General features: G+C 41.6%; 1 protein-coding gene across 12 annotated transcripts in view; it reads right to left on the reverse strand.

Moving 5' to 3' along the window:
• Positions 1 to 16,709, reverse strand: part of MTUS2 (microtubule associated scaffold protein 2) — a 505,324-nt gene that overhangs the window by 413,113 nt on the left and 75,502 nt on the right. The window lies entirely within an intron of this gene.

Genomic DNA, 16,709 nt, shown 5'->3' on the forward strand with positions numbered 1-16,709 from the left:
ACCTGGTACCTTCCTGTCCCCAATATCTTAGTAAAACAAGAATCTAATAAACCAACAAAGATCAAAATCCCATTTACATCAACATTGCAAAAACAAACGAACGAATATACAACAAACAGCACACACAAAACTAAAAAGGCCTTAATGGTCTTCGGAAATCATATTCTAGATCTATTGTTATTTTATGAACTAAACAACTTCACTGATATAAGTCTCTCACATCAGATTCTGTTTTTCATTGCAAATTGTACTATGATTTTTCAGTATATTTTTGTAAACATGATTTGTAGGGGGTTACTAGACGAAATTTCAAATACTGAAAAGATGGCTGACAAACTATTTTCATGAATGAGGTTAATTCAGAATGCATTAATCAAGTACAAAAGTCAAGCCTAGAACTAATTTTTTTTTTAAGTAACTTAGAAAAAGAAACCAGTGAGACAATAAGATGGCTGCCACTGGCTTCCACACCATCTGTGACTGAGTTTACGTGATTAAAACATGAAGGAGAATTTACCTAATTAAAATTAAGTACAAGTTGTCTTATTTGATTAGTTCTCTCCTTCACACTCCCGGGCCCCGTAACTAAATGCCCTGGTGACGGCTCTTCTACACAGCTGTCATTTTAATGGAAATAGATTTCAGTAAATTCAACAAATTTCTGTCCACCACCAATTCTTAATCCATGTCAATCCCATTTAACAACCAGAAGAGCCATTATAAATTTGTCAGCACTTTAATTTCCCTAAATGCATTTAATTGATTTTTCATTACTCATTAGGTATTAACATCATCTTCTCTTAATAACAAAGTACAACAAAATTAACCATCATAAAAGCTCACTATTTTTAAAGCCGTACCTTTTAGAAACAGATTAGACGGGGATTTGTGTGTTCAGTAGCTAATTTGACTGTTATTATGAAGAACATAATAACGAGAGGCTGAAGAGAATTCCCACCTTGGGGAGGGAGGGGGAAGGGGGGAGCATCAGATGTGGCAGAAAACAGCAAACAGAGCAAGACTGTTAACCCCCCCAGAGCAACGCAGCATCAAACTAAATATTAATGCGTGCCATTTTTATTAGGTATCCAGAGTATCAAGATCCTGGTGACGGATAACAATGTCAAGGTGGTCTTATCTTTAAGTCTTTAATTCCCGCAGTCATACCTACTTTCTTTTGGTTTCACAATAACAATGACCACCCACCACAGGAAAAGCTAACACCTCCTACGTGTTTCCTAGAAGCAAGATATTGTTCTCAGTGCTTTGCATCCACTGTTCCATTTCATACTCACAAGACCTCGCCACAGAAATGCTCTATTCCCCCAGTGTGTAAATGAGGCAACCAAGGAGCAGAGGTGAGGTCACTTACCCAAGGCCCCAGGTTTGTCAACAGTGGAACCATATTCAAAACCGACCTGTGGACTCAGACCCAGGTCCTATCGAAAAGATAGTTTCCCCCAAAGTGTGAGGGGCCCTCAGTGTGGCACAAACAAGACCCACCCCCAGAGAGAAATGGGAGGCCCAGGGGGTCACTCAGATGGCAGTTAAGATTTTGAAAACATAGTGCTAGATATTTAGAAAATGTTTAAATAGCTTAAAAGTAGCTGATGCTTAGTATTTCTTCATGAAGGACAACCAAATGTTAGTTTGTAAAACATTTAAATTGACTATATGTTCACCCACGTGTGCTAGTATCAAACACAGTTTCATTTGTCCAATGAAAATATGAGTCTTATATAAAACAGAAAATACAGGAACTTAACCAGGAATTCATTAATTGTTTAGTCATTAAATGAGTAGACCCAGAATCAATATATTTCAAATTCTTTCCTTAAGGAATCTTCAGTTCCATTGACTTCTGCAAAGTTAGGGATGGTCAACAGCTTCTTACGTCAGAATACTTAAGCACAACATTCCAATTCTGGGTACAATGCAAAAATGATCCAAAAGTGCCTTACTTGACCCAAACCATTCCAGGACCCAGAGGCAATCCAGGCCTCTCTCATCTCCCTGTCCTCTCATCATTAGAGAAAGAACCTGGGGCTTCCCTTGTGGCACAGTGGTTGAGAATCCGTCTGCCAATGCAGGGGACATGGGTTCGAGCCCTGGTCCAGGAAGATCCCACATGCTGCAGAGCAACTAAGCCCGTGTGCCGCAACTACTGAGCCTGTGCTCTAGAGCCACGAGCCACAACTACTGAGCCCACGTGCCACAACTACTGAAGCCCGCCCGCCTAGAGCCCGTGCTCCACAAGAGAAGCCACCACAATGAGAAGTCCACACACTGCAACGAAGAGTACCACCCAGTCGCCGCCACTAGAGAAAGCCCACACACAGCAACGAAGACCCAATGCAGCCAAAAATAAATAAATAAAATAAATTTATTTAAAAAAAAAAAGAATCTGAGATAAGGAGGAGGAATGAAATTATTTCCTTTATAGTACAGTATATAATGGAACCGGTCTTACTAATGGAACACATCTTGCCTGAGAAGACAAATTTGGTGCTGGTTTATCTTTCTGAGCAGAAAGCGATGCAAGTACCCTTTTTTGAAAAACAAACAAACAAAAAAAACAAAAACGGCCATCAGGTAGAGATCTCATCTACTTCTCCACTAATTCCCACTAATCTTAAAGTGATTTCCACACTTTTTCCATTCTTTTTCAGTGCCCAAAGTATAAGAATTACTTTGAGATAATCCAAAGATAGTTCCCTGGCTGAGGGCTACTGGGCACTGCTGCAAGTGATTGAAACTGGGAGACCAGATGGCCACAACCCTCCCCTTTGGGCAGGACAAGCACTGACCACAGGCATGGTGCCACAGAGCAAAGGGCACACTAGCTTAGCCCCACGTCCCCACAGAGGGGCTGCAGCAGCTCCCTCCCCTTTATTCTCTATGCATGTGGGCTTAGACTTTTGTCTCCACATTTCTAGAATGAAATGAATCCACAAAAGCAAAATAAATTCTACTGGAGGTTTTACCTTGGTCAGAGACATCTGTACCCAAGAGCTAATGGATACTGCTTGCTTGCAGGGTAACTCTCAAAGCTTTTCAAGCAAAAGGGGGGAAAAGCAAATACAGAAAGCGAATGAAAGCTAAACAAAAAATATATGAGTCTGGTCAACATGGCATGGACTCTTTTCTCTGTGCCCCTTCCACCTAAGTACAACTATAAACCCTGGAAAGGAAGCAAGGGTCAACCAAGGCAGAATTCTGAAAGGTGGAAGGCAGAGGAAGGTAGATGGTTAGGGACCCTAGGCCTGAAGGAACAACAGAGCAGCAGGGTGCCTTAGGATCTCCTGCCCAAAAGCAGAAGGCAGCCCAGGGCTGGCATTTCCTGATTCTCCACCTAGCAACAGAAGGCAGCCCAGGTAGGCGCATCCCTCCCCTAAATCGAAAGGGAGTGCTGCTGACCACACCACGTGAGCCAAGCAAGGGGGACTGATGGGAACCCCTGCTGACAGTAAGTGGCCAGTGGAAGCCTCTTCCTGCCAGTCAAGTGAGAATACCAACCTCCACAGAGAAACATAGGGGGAAGGGGGAGGCGGCTCCAACAAGGGCAATTCCACCACAAAAGTACCTGGAATACCCCCAAGATTCCCCTCTCCACCTAGAGGGATCAGGGAGCCAGGCAGCACAGGTTAGAGGGACCTTCCCCACAACAATATCGAGCCTCTGTTTCCATGGACTGGAGACTCCCTCCCCCGTCAAGAGACACTGGGCATCTGGGCAATACCAGTAATGTCAATCTCAACACAACAAACAGCCAGGCACAGGAAGAGACACTGTCCCTACGAGCCAGAGATACTCTTCCCCCATCTAGAGGTGCAAGGGGGCCTGGCCTGAGGCCAGGAAGCTACTTCCGCCCCCTCAGGCAGCACCAGCAGGGACCAATGTGAGCCCCAGTGGCACCAGATACATTAAGCAGGCTTCAAAATTAAATTACCAATGAAACCACAGCCCACAAAAGTAGGTCAGGATCTGTGTTCTAAACCTAAACAGTATGACTGCCTTCCAGAATAAAAGATTTAAATAGAATTTAGAAACTCCTAACATAATAGCCAAAATGTCCAGAATACAATGGAAAAAATCACTCATCAGACCAAGAACCAAGAAAATCACAACTTGGGTGATAAAAAACTATCAACTGGCACCAACCAACAGTGAGATAAATAAGATGTTGGGATTATCTGACAAGGATTTTAAAGCAGCCATGATAAAAATGCTTCAACAAGCAACTAAAATTTTTCTTAAATGAACTGAAAAATATAATAACAGAAATAAAAATCTTAGTGGATGGGCTCAGTAATAAAGTGGGGATGACAGAGGAAAGAATCAGCGAACATAAGGACAGAACAATAAAATTTACCCAGTCTGAACAACAGAGAGAAAAATAAACTGAAAAAAAAATTAACAGAGCCTCAAGCACCTGTGGGACAATAAGAAAAGGTCCAACAATCGTATTTTTTGGAGTCCTAGAAGAACAGGAGAAAGAGAGTGGACTGAAAGAGTATTTTAAGAAATAATGTCTGAAAACATCCCAAATTTGGTGAAAGACATAAATTTACAGAATCGAAAAACCAATGATTTCCCAAGAAGATAAACCCAAAGAAATCCACACCAAAACACATCATAAACTTCTCAAAACTGAATACCAAGAAAAATCTTGAAAGTAGCTAGAGAGAAACAATAGATTACCTATAAGGAAACACCAATTTGGATACTCATCTGAAACCATGGAGGCCAGAAAAAAGTGTTGAAAGAAAAGAACTGTCAACTGCAAATTCTTTATCCAGCAAAACTATCCTTCGGGACATTCTCACATGAAGGAAAACTAAAACAATGCGTTGCTAGAAGACCTACCCTTAAAGAATGGCTAAAGGAAGTTCTTCAAATACAGAGAAGTCATGAAGTCATTAAAAAAAAAAGGAATCTGAGATGAAATGGACCAGTTCTTCAAAAACCACAAACTACCACAACTCAACCAATACAAAAGAGAGAATCTAAATAGCTCTATAACTATTGAAGAATTTAATTCACAAGGTAAAAACCTCCCCAAAAAGGAATCACCAGGCCCAGATGGTTTCACTGGAGAATTCTACCAAATGTTTAAAGAATTAACACTGATTTTATACAATCTCTTCCAAAAAATAGAAATTGAGGGAACAACTCTCAGCTCATTTTAAGAGGCCAGTATTATCCTGTTACCAAAACCAGACAATGACAGTACAAAAAAGAAAAAATAATACAGACCAATATCTCTTGTGAATTTAGTCACAAAAATCATCAAAAAAATATTAGCAAACTGAATCCAACAGTGTATAGAAAGAATTATACACCATAACCAAGTAGGATTTATTCCAGGTGTACCAAGCTGATCTGATATTTGAAAAATCAATGTAATCCACTATATAAACAGACAAAAGAAGAAAAATCATATAAATTGATGCAAAAAAAAAGCATTTGACAAAATCCAACACCCATTCACGACAAAAACTCTCAGCATGTTAGAAGCAAAAAGAAACTTCCTCAAACTGATAATGAGTACCTACAAAAAATCTACAGCAAACATCATACTTAACGGTGAAAATCTAGACGCTTTCCCTCTAAGATCAGGAAGAAGTCAAGGAGGTCTGCTCTCAGCACTTTTACTCAACATAGTAGTTGAAATTCTAGCCAGCTCAATATGGCAAGAAAAGGAAATAAATCTGGATTGGAAAGGAAAAAATAAAACTCTCCCAATTTACATATGACATGATATACTATGTAGAAATTCCCAAGGAAACTACAAAAAAAAAAAAAACCTCTTGGAAATAAATTCAACAAAGCTAGAAGCAAGATCAACACACAAATATCAGTTGCATTTCTATATTCTAACAAAGAGCTTGTAGTAACCAAAATTAAAAACACAATACCATTTATAATCTCTCCAGAGCAAATGAAATATTTAGGTATGTACCTAACAAAACATGTATGGGATTTTTATGCTGAAAATTACAAAATGCTGGTGAAAGAAATCAAAGAAGAGCTAAGTAAATAAAGAGATATATCATTTTCATGGGCTGGAAGACTCAACATAGTAAAGATGTCAATTCTCCCCAAATTGATCTAATGCAACTACCATCAAAACCCTAACAAGTTTTTTTTTGTAGACATAAATAAGCTTATTCTAAAATTTTCATTAAAAGGCATAAGATCTACCATAGCTAAAGCACTCTTAGAAAAAAAAAGAATAATATAATAGGAGGAATCACTCTACTGGTTATCAAGACTTACTATACTGCTACAGTAATCGAGACCGTATGATATCAGCAGAGGAACACAAACACCCATCAAAGGAACAGAGTAAACACAAAAATACATCCAGAAATAGACACAAAAATACGTCCAGCAGGGACCTGACAACAGTGCACAGGCAGACCTCAGAGATATTGCAGATTCAGTTCCAGACCACTGCAATAAAGCAAATATCACAATAAAGCGAGTCACACATATTTTTTGGTTTCCCAGTGCATATAAAAGTTATGTTCACACTATACTGTAGTCTACAGCGTGAATAGCATTAGTTCTAAAAACACAGTGTATATACCTTAATTTCAAAATACTTTATTGCTAAAAAATCATCTGACAATGCAGGACTGATATAAAGCTTCAATCTGTAAAAAACACAGTATCTGTAAAGCACAATAAAGCAAAGTGCAATAAGACAAGGTATGCCTGTAAAAGCAATCTGACGGAGGAAGGGTAGCCTTTTCAACAAATGATGCTGGAATAATTGGACATCCATAGGCAGAAAAATAAACTTTAACCTAAACCTCACATCTTATACCAAAATTAAGATGGACCATAGGTTTAAATGTGAAACATAAAACTATAAGAGTTTCCTTTTTTTTTTTTTTAATAGAATAAAATCTTTGGGGTCCAGGGCTAGGCACAGTTCTTAGGCTTAAACTAAAAGCACAGTCACACAGGAGGAAAAACTGATAAATTGGACTTTATCAAAATTAAAACATTTGTTCTGTGAAAGACTCTGTTAAAAGGATAACAAGATAAGCTACATGCCTGTGATTTGCAAACCACATATTTGAAAATGAATTAGTATCTAGAATATGTAAAGAACTCCCCAAAGTCCATGGTAAGAAAACAAACAAGCCACAATTTTACAATGGGCAAGAGACATGAACAGACTTTTCTCCAAAGAGGAAATAAAAGATGGCAAACAAGCACATGAAAAGATGCTCAACATCATTCACAATAAGGGAAATGCAAATTAAAACCACAATGAGATATCACAACACATTTATCAGAATGGCTAAAATGGAAAATAGTGACAATACCAAATGCTGCTGAGAATGCAAAGAAACTGAATCATTCATACCTTGCTGGTGGGAATGTAAACCAGCCACGCTGTGACACAGCTGGGTAGTTTAAAAAAAAAAAATTAAATATGCAATTACCATACAACCCAGAAATTGTACTCTTGGGCATTTATCTCAGTGAAATGAAAACTGACATTCACAGAAAAACCTGTACATGAATGTTATGGGCTGACTTGAGTTCTACCTATTTCTAAATTCATATGTTGAAGTTCTAACCCCCAACATCTCAATATATGACTATATTTGGAGATGGTGTCCTTAAAGAGGTAATTAAGGTTACATTAAGTTATTGGGGTGGGCCTTAATCCAATGTGACTGCTGCTCTTATAAGAAGAGAAATTTGGACACAGATACACACAGAGGGAAGACCATGTGATGACACAGGGAGAAGATGGAAATCTACAAGCCAAAGAGAGAGAAAGAAGAAACCAACCCCCCCAACACCTTGATCTCAGACTTCTAACTTCCAGAATTACAATAAAATAAATTTCTGTTGTTTAAGCCATCCAGTCTGTGGTACTTTGTTATGGTAGCCTAGCAAATGAATACGATGAACATTTACCTTTATTTGTAATAGTCCCAAAATGAAAACTACCTAGGCACCTTTTAAACAAACTGTTGTATATCAACACCATGGAACACTACTGAGCAGTATAAAGGAACAACCTACTGATACAACAATCTGGATTAATAAGCAGGGAATTAAGCTGAGTGAAAAAAAAGCCAATCCTAAAAGGTTACATACTGTATGATTACATTATGTGTCTTGAAATAACAAAATTATGGAAATGGAGAACAGATTAATGGTTGCCAAGCGTTAAGGATGATGGGGGCGGGGGGTGGGGGCAGTGAGTGGTTATAAAAGGTCAACATGAGGGATCCTTGTGGTGACGGGACTTCAGAATCTTGACTGTGGTCGTGATACGTGAATCTACACATTTGATAAAATTTCACAGAACTGGACAGACACAAATAAATACAGGTGAAAGTGGAGAAATCTGAACCAGATCAGGGGGCTGCACCAATGCCAACGTCTTGGTTGGGATGTTGTGCTATAGCTTTGCAAGACGTTATCATTGAGGAAAACTGGATAAAGGGTACGTATGATCTCTATTATTTCTTACAACTGCCTGTGAGTCTACAATCATCTCAAACTAAAAAGCTAAATCATGCCAAGAGGAAATGTGTTTATTGCCCAGAGAAGTAAAACTAGACATTACCCCGCTGGACCAGGGTGGGTGTGGTAGGGATTAAAGAAGTGTGAATAAAGGGAATCTGAACTCTTCACCAAAGAAAAGGTGTACATCTTCATAAAGTCTATATTATTTTATTACTATTCTCTGTAACCAACCACATAGTAGGCAAAGACAGGCGTATACCTCATTTTATTGCACTTTGCTCTATTGTGCTTCAGAGATACTACATTTTTCACAAAGTGAAGGTTTGTGGCAACCCTGCATCAAGCAAGTCTATCGGCGCCATTTTCCCAACACCATTATTTTTTATTTAAGGTATGCGCATTGTCTTTACCTCCACAGTGATTTCTATTTTGCGTTTTTATTTGGAGTGATAAATCCCTTCGAGGCATTTCAGCCGAAGAGGGAAGTTCTGGTACAACCGTGGATTAACATGCTAATGAGCGCCACGTCCCCAGCTGGCACGGCATCAGCTGGTACTTTCTAAACTGCATCATTTGTTTTCCTTGGAGAGCCAATGCCTGCCATCAGTAGAAATGAAGGAGTTGGCCGTGCACCACGCTTTGCATTGTGTCCAGAAGAATAACACACTGTCTTCGGTGTCATGCTCAGGAAGGAGGACAAGTCACCGGGTGACGAGAAGGGCTCTGGCCCCAAACAACAACCCAGGATGCCTTGGGATGGCAAAAGTGAGACAGAGAAAAGTGCTGAAGCTTTGATAGTGCTTCTGGTCATATCTCTTACTACCCATCTGTAGAACTCAGTAGAACCCAGTCAGTTTGGCTTATTCATCACTCCCCAGACCAGGGCAGGCAACCTATGCTGGGGCCCCATGCTCTGCTGTCATGGTCTGGAAATTGTCAATAGTTTTTTAACGAGAGACCCCACCTTTTTATTTTGCCCTCGGTCCTGCTAACTATATAGCTGTTCCTGCTTCAAACACATCTTATACTACCCCCTCACCTCCCTTCCCCACAAAACTTACAGGACATTCTTACGGAATGCCTCCCACCTCATCACTGCCTCTCAGAATCCTATGAGTTACCTGAATATCAAATAAAAATCACAGCTCTTCCCTGACCATCTCAGCCTACTGTCTTGTATCACTTATTACCTATAAAATTATTCCAGTAATCAATCATACGCTGCACTGCGACACTGCTGATAACACGTTGATTACATTTTCTTTTGTCATCTCCTTTTTCACATGTTTTTGTCCTGGATCCAAGACAGAGTAAAGTCAGTGGGGGCAGAGAACACGGTCTCACACGGCCCTGTCTGATGGAAATGACTACGGTGGTTAGAAATGTTCTGTATGCCTGCTGTCTCACAGGGTAACCACAGCTATTGTAGCCGTAATCACCTGAAATGTGTCTGGTGCACTAAGGAACTGAATGTTTTATTGTGTTTAACTTTAATTCATTTAAATTTGAATTTACACGTGCGCTAGTGGCTAGCGTCTTGGACAGTACAAGTCCAATGCTGCTATGTAGCTTCCTGGTACACAGACGTTGTTTTGATTTGATTTTTCAAGAACTTAACACTCACCTTCATGGACCTATAGAAGGTCAATCAACTTTTTTAAGGAAAGAAGTTTTCAGTGAGTTATATACTAAATCTCCCTGCTGCTTAAACTATTCCTGGTAGGTATACACAGTCTATTAATATTATTTAATCTAAAGGAATGAATGTAACGCTCTAACTGCTTGAATTAATACTGGGGAGTTAGGTGGTTTCAAATTTAAGATATCTGTGTATAATTTTTTTGGATTACAGACCTCTTCAAAATATCTTTCTGTGTCCTAAAACTTTAACAGAAGCACAGCTCATTATTGCACAAATGAGAAAAGAAACAAGCCAAATAAAACCCATGAAATATTGCCTAGGACTCTTAGCTCAGCACAGTAAAATGCTCTTCTGATGGGGCTGCAGCCTCAGAGACCCATGAACCACGTACTCGGGGGATCCCACTGTATTTCAGATCTGAGAGGTACGAGAACCTCGCTGGGACCACCTCCACATACAGATATGAGCTTCTTTCTCCTTCCTCCTTTGTTTTTCTAAACACACCTTGGCCCACGCGAGGCTGGCCTTCAGCCGCTGCGCATGGGTGATTTCTAGGAGAGCCAAAACTGACAGATGGATTTCGAGCTCTTTGAAATGCTTCCATACTGCTCTTGACCTTTTCTCTGTTTTAAACTGTTCTGTCTTAGGAACTTCCTTTATTGCTACAGGACTCTGGCCTCCAAAATTGATATTAATCATAAACTAACCAATTCGCTCATCTCTCCACGTATCCAAGAATTTTTGTATTTAAATGTTAAGCTAGTTAAAAACCCAAATGGCTCCAAGTTTCTATACATAGGGCATACAATGTCCCAGGCTCCAAGAGTTTTTTTTTATTCTTAAGTAAAGTATGTCCTCCCCTTTACTAGAATCTGTCATACAAGCAGACCCCAGTTTCACCTCAGCCTGTCTCTATCAGACACTTACACGCCAAAAATGCATGTCAGAACCAGCCTCAAAAGGGACTGGCACAGCATTCCTATGTAGTAATCACATGTTCTTGAACCCTCAGCTGTACTTTTACAAGTCTTTGTTCTAGTGGGGCTGTATTAGTCAGCTGAAGTCACCATAACAAAATATCACAGACTGGGGAGCTTCAACACCAGAAAGGTATTTTCTCACAGTTCTGGAGGCTGGGAAGTTCAAGATCAATGCACCAGACAATTTGGTTTCTGTTAAGAGCTCTCCTCCTGACTTGCAGATGGGCCTCCTTCTCACTGTGTCCTCACAAGCCAGATAGAGAGAACAAGCTCTCTGATGCCTCTTTTTATAAGGGCACTAATCCCATCATGAGGACCCCATCCTCATGATCTCATCTAAACCTCACTACCTCCCAAAGGCCCCATTTTCAAATACCATCACACTGGGGGGTTTGAGCTTTCAACAAATTAATTGGGGGGGAGGGGGGGAATGAACAATTCAGTCCATAGAAGGGACGGTAATAAAGAGGGAAGTTAAATAGTGAAGAGTGGCCCCAAAGAAGCAAATGATACAACCCTAAAAGCTCTCGACAACCTCTCACTCTACATGCTTTCTCCCCATTGCTGAAAAGCAAAGTGTGACTTACTTGCTATAAGTGCAAAATCCCAAGTCTTGAGCAAAGGCAAAATGATGTCTCTCTGTATCCTCACTTCACAATAAATTTCTTTGAGTCATAAAAATTTGCAAATCTGCACATGGCAGAAACTATGCCTCACAACTCAAGGATAAAAATAATTATAATCATGTTCTATTCACATGGAAAGTCTGTTTAGCCTGTCTTCTCATTTAGCCAGCTGTAGCTTTAAAAGCCATTTGGAGGGTATCTCCATACGCATACAGTCTCTCTCCGATGTTCCTGAAATCGAAGCTCCTCTAGGGAACCAGCAAAACACAGAGTCTCGGGAAGCCCTGTGCTTCATGGGGCGCTTCTATTCCTATATTTCAGGAAGAGGTTCAGAATTCCTCATTATCAAAACCAAAACCGTAGAAAAATTACCAGGCACCCCAACGCTAATAGAAATGGATATAATGAACTTGTAACTCAGCTCACACCAGGCAGCAACACGACTCTTCTAATCACAGATCAAATTAGTTGACGAGTGGCTTTGCCTTTGACTCTCAGGAAGAGATGACCATTCTGATTGTTTCCTTTGGTCACTTCCAATCTGTATCTGCCCTATGCCATTCCCTGTATTAAAATGTGCACAGAAGGGATCCTGGAAGATCTCAAAGTACCACGTGACCAAGAATCATTTTCTTCCTGCTTCTGTAGGTTCTTAGACTTAGCAAGTAGCTTTTCCAACTGGTTTTTATCTGGTTTTTTAGGATACTTGACTCTGACTCCACTCTGATACATCAATTGCAGGCTGAACATCTTCAGTGAGCCCCCTCCTTCACTGCCTAAAGAAGAAAATCCCAACCTCCCCCCTGGCATTTAGGGACCTCCACAACCACCTGCTAACCAACCTCCTCACTGTCCTCTCCAGCCACACGGATCGCCGTCATTTCCTGAGTCCACTCCAGGCTGTGCGGCCTGCAGACTTCTGCTTCTGCTCTGTTCTCCCCTGGGAATGCCCACCACGTTCAACCCCCTCCTTCACATCCACCACCCCAAGTACCCGCCCACCTAAATCCCACATGCTGAATACACGTGGTCCCTGCCAAGAAGCCTCCTCTGCTCTTCTCTAGATGGAAGTTCTCCTTCCTGTGGATTCCTACAGAACCCAGCGAGCATTCTCCGGCAGCTCATCCCTTTCTGCCTTGTGACACAGTCCTGTTCATCTCAAGACCATAAACTCCTCACTCAGGTCCCCCGACTGTCTGGACAACACCTTTTACATTGTAGATTCCTACAAAAATGAGGAGAAAAGGAAAAGAAGGCGAGAGGGGAGGGAAAGAGGTGGGTCAGGAAGGAGAGAATACCCAACCCCGTGGACACCCCCCATTCATCCACATCAGATGATTCAAAATACAACCTCAAATAAATCAACTAACGAATGAACCAGAATCATCTTCATTCTGAAATAAAGATTAAGAAGCACAAAGCTTTCAACTAATTTGGGTAAACATTAGATATGCTTTGCTATAAAATATTAGATGTGTCTTGGATTAAAATATTTCTTTAGAGTGCGCCGTTGTTCTAAAAGGATGTTCAGCAGTGCCTCTGTGCCCTTGAACTTGCTGGTCCTTCTGCCTGGAGGGCTGTCCCTTTCCTCTCAGCCTGGCAAGTGTTTCGTGAGACCTCAGGGCGGCTCAAGCACCAGCTGCCCCACGAAGCCTTCACAGCCTCCACACCGCTCTGTAAATGCACAGCCCACGCATTCTCTAGTCGGGCATCATCACAGATGCTGGGAATATAAATATTAACGAGACAGCCCCTCCTCAAGGAGTCTGGGGTATGGAGTTTGAGGGGTAAATAGATACTAGGCTATGGTAAGCAGAATCATATGTGTCTAGAAGTTTGCACAGGATGCTCTGCAAACGGGACGGGAGATCCTGGTTCCAGCCCCGTGGAGAGGGTTCAGGGGTTAAGGAAGGCTTCCCGGGGGGGAAATAACACCCAAGCTGGATCTTAAAAGAGAATCAGGAACCAGCCAGACCAAATGGGACCTGCAGACAGGGGAGGGAGGCTAGAGACAAGGTTTGTTGTTATTTTTATTTATTTTGTCTTCTCCTTTGAGCACTGCACCTGTTATCTTTTTGTTCCCTTAGTCAGGAACTTACTATTGATGAACTCCCTATTATTTTTTTAAAATACCTTCCAATTCCAGGAGTCTATAATTCTGCTTTTCTCGAATGTGCATGTGAGGTTTTTTTAAACAGGTACGAAGCTTGAGGAAGGCTTCGTACACAGCACAGTACAAAGCTTGAAAGATAAGAGTACACAGTGAAAAGCAAGTTCACCTGCCACGTGGTTCCCCTCCAGGGAGGCAACAATGTGTCTTCCAAGACTTCTCGAGATGAATGTTCCTGGCTCTTAATGGAAATACTGGCCTATCTGCTTCCCATCTGCAACTTTTGCATCTGAAAAGACATTGGCTGCTTCCAGGCTCAGGTGCTCCCAGGGTTTACGAACACTCATTAGTACCAGCAAAACGTATCCCAGGTGTCCTAGGACAAGTCTCTTCTCCCACAGCTTCCTTCCATGGAAAAGATGACATTAGACAAGCAAGGCAGCGGGGAGGGGGCCGCTTCAGAAGAAAAGCTGACACTTTCAGGGCTGAAAAAAAGAGAAGATTCCGGGAGACACAACAGCTTTCCTCAATGATGTAAAGGACTGTGATGGAGAAGACAGATTAGACTTTGCTCCCGTGATGTCAAAGGGCAAACGAGGACCAATGGGAGGAAGCTTTGGGCCCCATTAAGGCAGGCTGTTCTAAGAGTGTCAGGGGCTAAGATGCACTGAACTCCCCGGGGCCTTAGTCCCGGTGATGTAGGAAAGAATCAAGCACAAAAACAAGGATGAGACCAGATGACAAAATCAATGCTACTCGGGCTTCCCTGGTGGCGCAGTGGTTGAGAATCTGCCTGCCAAAGCAGGGGACACGGGTTCGAGCCCTGGTCTGGGAAGATCCCACATGCCGCGGAGCGACTAGGCCCGTGAGTCACAACTACTGAGCCTGCGCGTCTGGAGCCTGTGCTCCGCAACAAGAGAGGCCGCGATAGTGAGGGGCCCGCGCACCGCGATGAAGAGTGGCCCCCACCTGCCGCAACTAGAGAAACCCCTCGCACAGAAACTAAGACCCAACACAGCCATAAATAAATAAATAAAATTTTTTAAAAAAGATTTATTATTAAAAAAAAAAAATCAATGCTACTCAAAGCAAGATCCATATTCCTGCTGGTAGAATGTGATCTAATTTTAGCTGGCATAAAAGGGATTTTTTTTAACGGTTAAATATTTTCAGGTTTATTAGAAAAACATATAACTATTAATAAAGCACTCTGTGAGCACTTACTATGTGTAAGGTACTACTGTAAGTCTTTTCCTTTTTTCTTTCATTTAATCCCCACAAAACCCCGATGAGACACATACTATTATTATCCCCCTTTTGTACTTGGGAAACAAAGATGCGGAAAGATGGCAAGCCCTGCTCCAGTCACTGAACCTGAAAGCTGGAGCTGGGATTGAACCCAGACAGTCTGGCTCCAGAATCCAGACTGCAACTTTACGAAATCCAGATATTATGCTTAAGATGAAGCTAAGCCAAACAGAGGATATAATCTAGAGAAAACTTATTAAGTAATAGTGCAGGTAGCTCTCAAATATGGCAAAAATCATGAATCCAGCGCTCCAATCACTGACATTTGAAATACACTTGCCTAGATGTTTCAATATGGTCCCTTCCAACCGATCTCCTAGAATTACAACCATCAAGAGCTCCTATAACTTAGGGCATGCTATGCTTACAGAGAACAAATTAGAAGTGAAGCTGCATGGCAAAAATAAAGGATGTTCCAGGGGCAATGCCATGCTTTATAGTCTAATAAAAAGCTGCTACGTTGCATAGACACTTTGTTGCTAAGTCCTCCAAAACAAACACTGGAATGCAGGTGTGGACAAGTGTAGCCAAGACCCTAGTTAAGTACCATCAGACCATCTCTAGCATCCTGCATCCCCTCACCCAACCTCCTCCAACCTCTCCCACCCACCGCAGTCGAATATATATGCCTTCTCACACTCAAACTCCACTTAAGAGCAGAAAACACATGTACACACTAAAGGGGGGCTTTAGTGAGGTTCTGCCAGGTTTCTATTTGCTTCTCCTTGGGGCTCTTTTCCTCCTTACTACTGGTTGTTTATCATGGAAATGCTGAAAATCACAAATCAGAGCATCTTAGAGTGTAATGTTTTCCCCAGGTCTCCCCAGGCACCAGGCATCCCTCTCTCCAAGAGAAAACCTCCTGCATCCTTTCCTTTGAAATGCAAAGCCCAGCACGAAGTACAGGGCACCGTTCCGTGTTTCACAGGCCCTTGCAGCACAGACCTAAACTGAGGGAAACAGGGAAGCCTTGCAGACAAGACACGCCCGCGTTCAGGGCTCACGACAGCTTTATGACAAAATTGGCTGCCCTACAACAGAGAGAGAGCAATTACCTAATAACCAGGCAGCTCACCCAAACCTGTGATGACTTGGCTACCATTAGAAAGTCAGAAATAATGAGCATCTACCTGCAAGGCTGATGCTGGCACGGAAGAGAAAATGTTAAGGTACAAATGAGCTTAAGTACTCCGGGGTAGGCAATGGTGTCTTAATTCAATCATCTCTGCAAGCCAAGTGACCCCCTGACTTTTCCCCCTTGACTGGAAAGCCACCGACATGCGATCCTGTCTTTTCTTGCTGAAGCCTGTCACACAGAACGGGGGGCATGTGAAGAGCTACCCCCGCGGGGAAGAGCCGAAAACAAGTGAACAATGAGCCTGTCACCTCCATCATCACAAAAAATTAAAAAGAAATTAAAATAAATGGATTATACGAAGCACCCTTGGTAAACACTAATTACTTCCAAGTAGATTCTTGGTTATCAGACTTCACTATCAATTACATTTTTTCTTGGGGGAGGGGATGCCCATTTACCACTC

Source organism: Balaenoptera physalus, assembly GCF_965194825.1.
Source record: "Balaenoptera physalus genome assembly, chromosome: 18".
Taxonomy (NCBI): domain Eukaryota; kingdom Metazoa; phylum Chordata; class Mammalia; order Artiodactyla; family Balaenopteridae; genus Balaenoptera; species Balaenoptera physalus.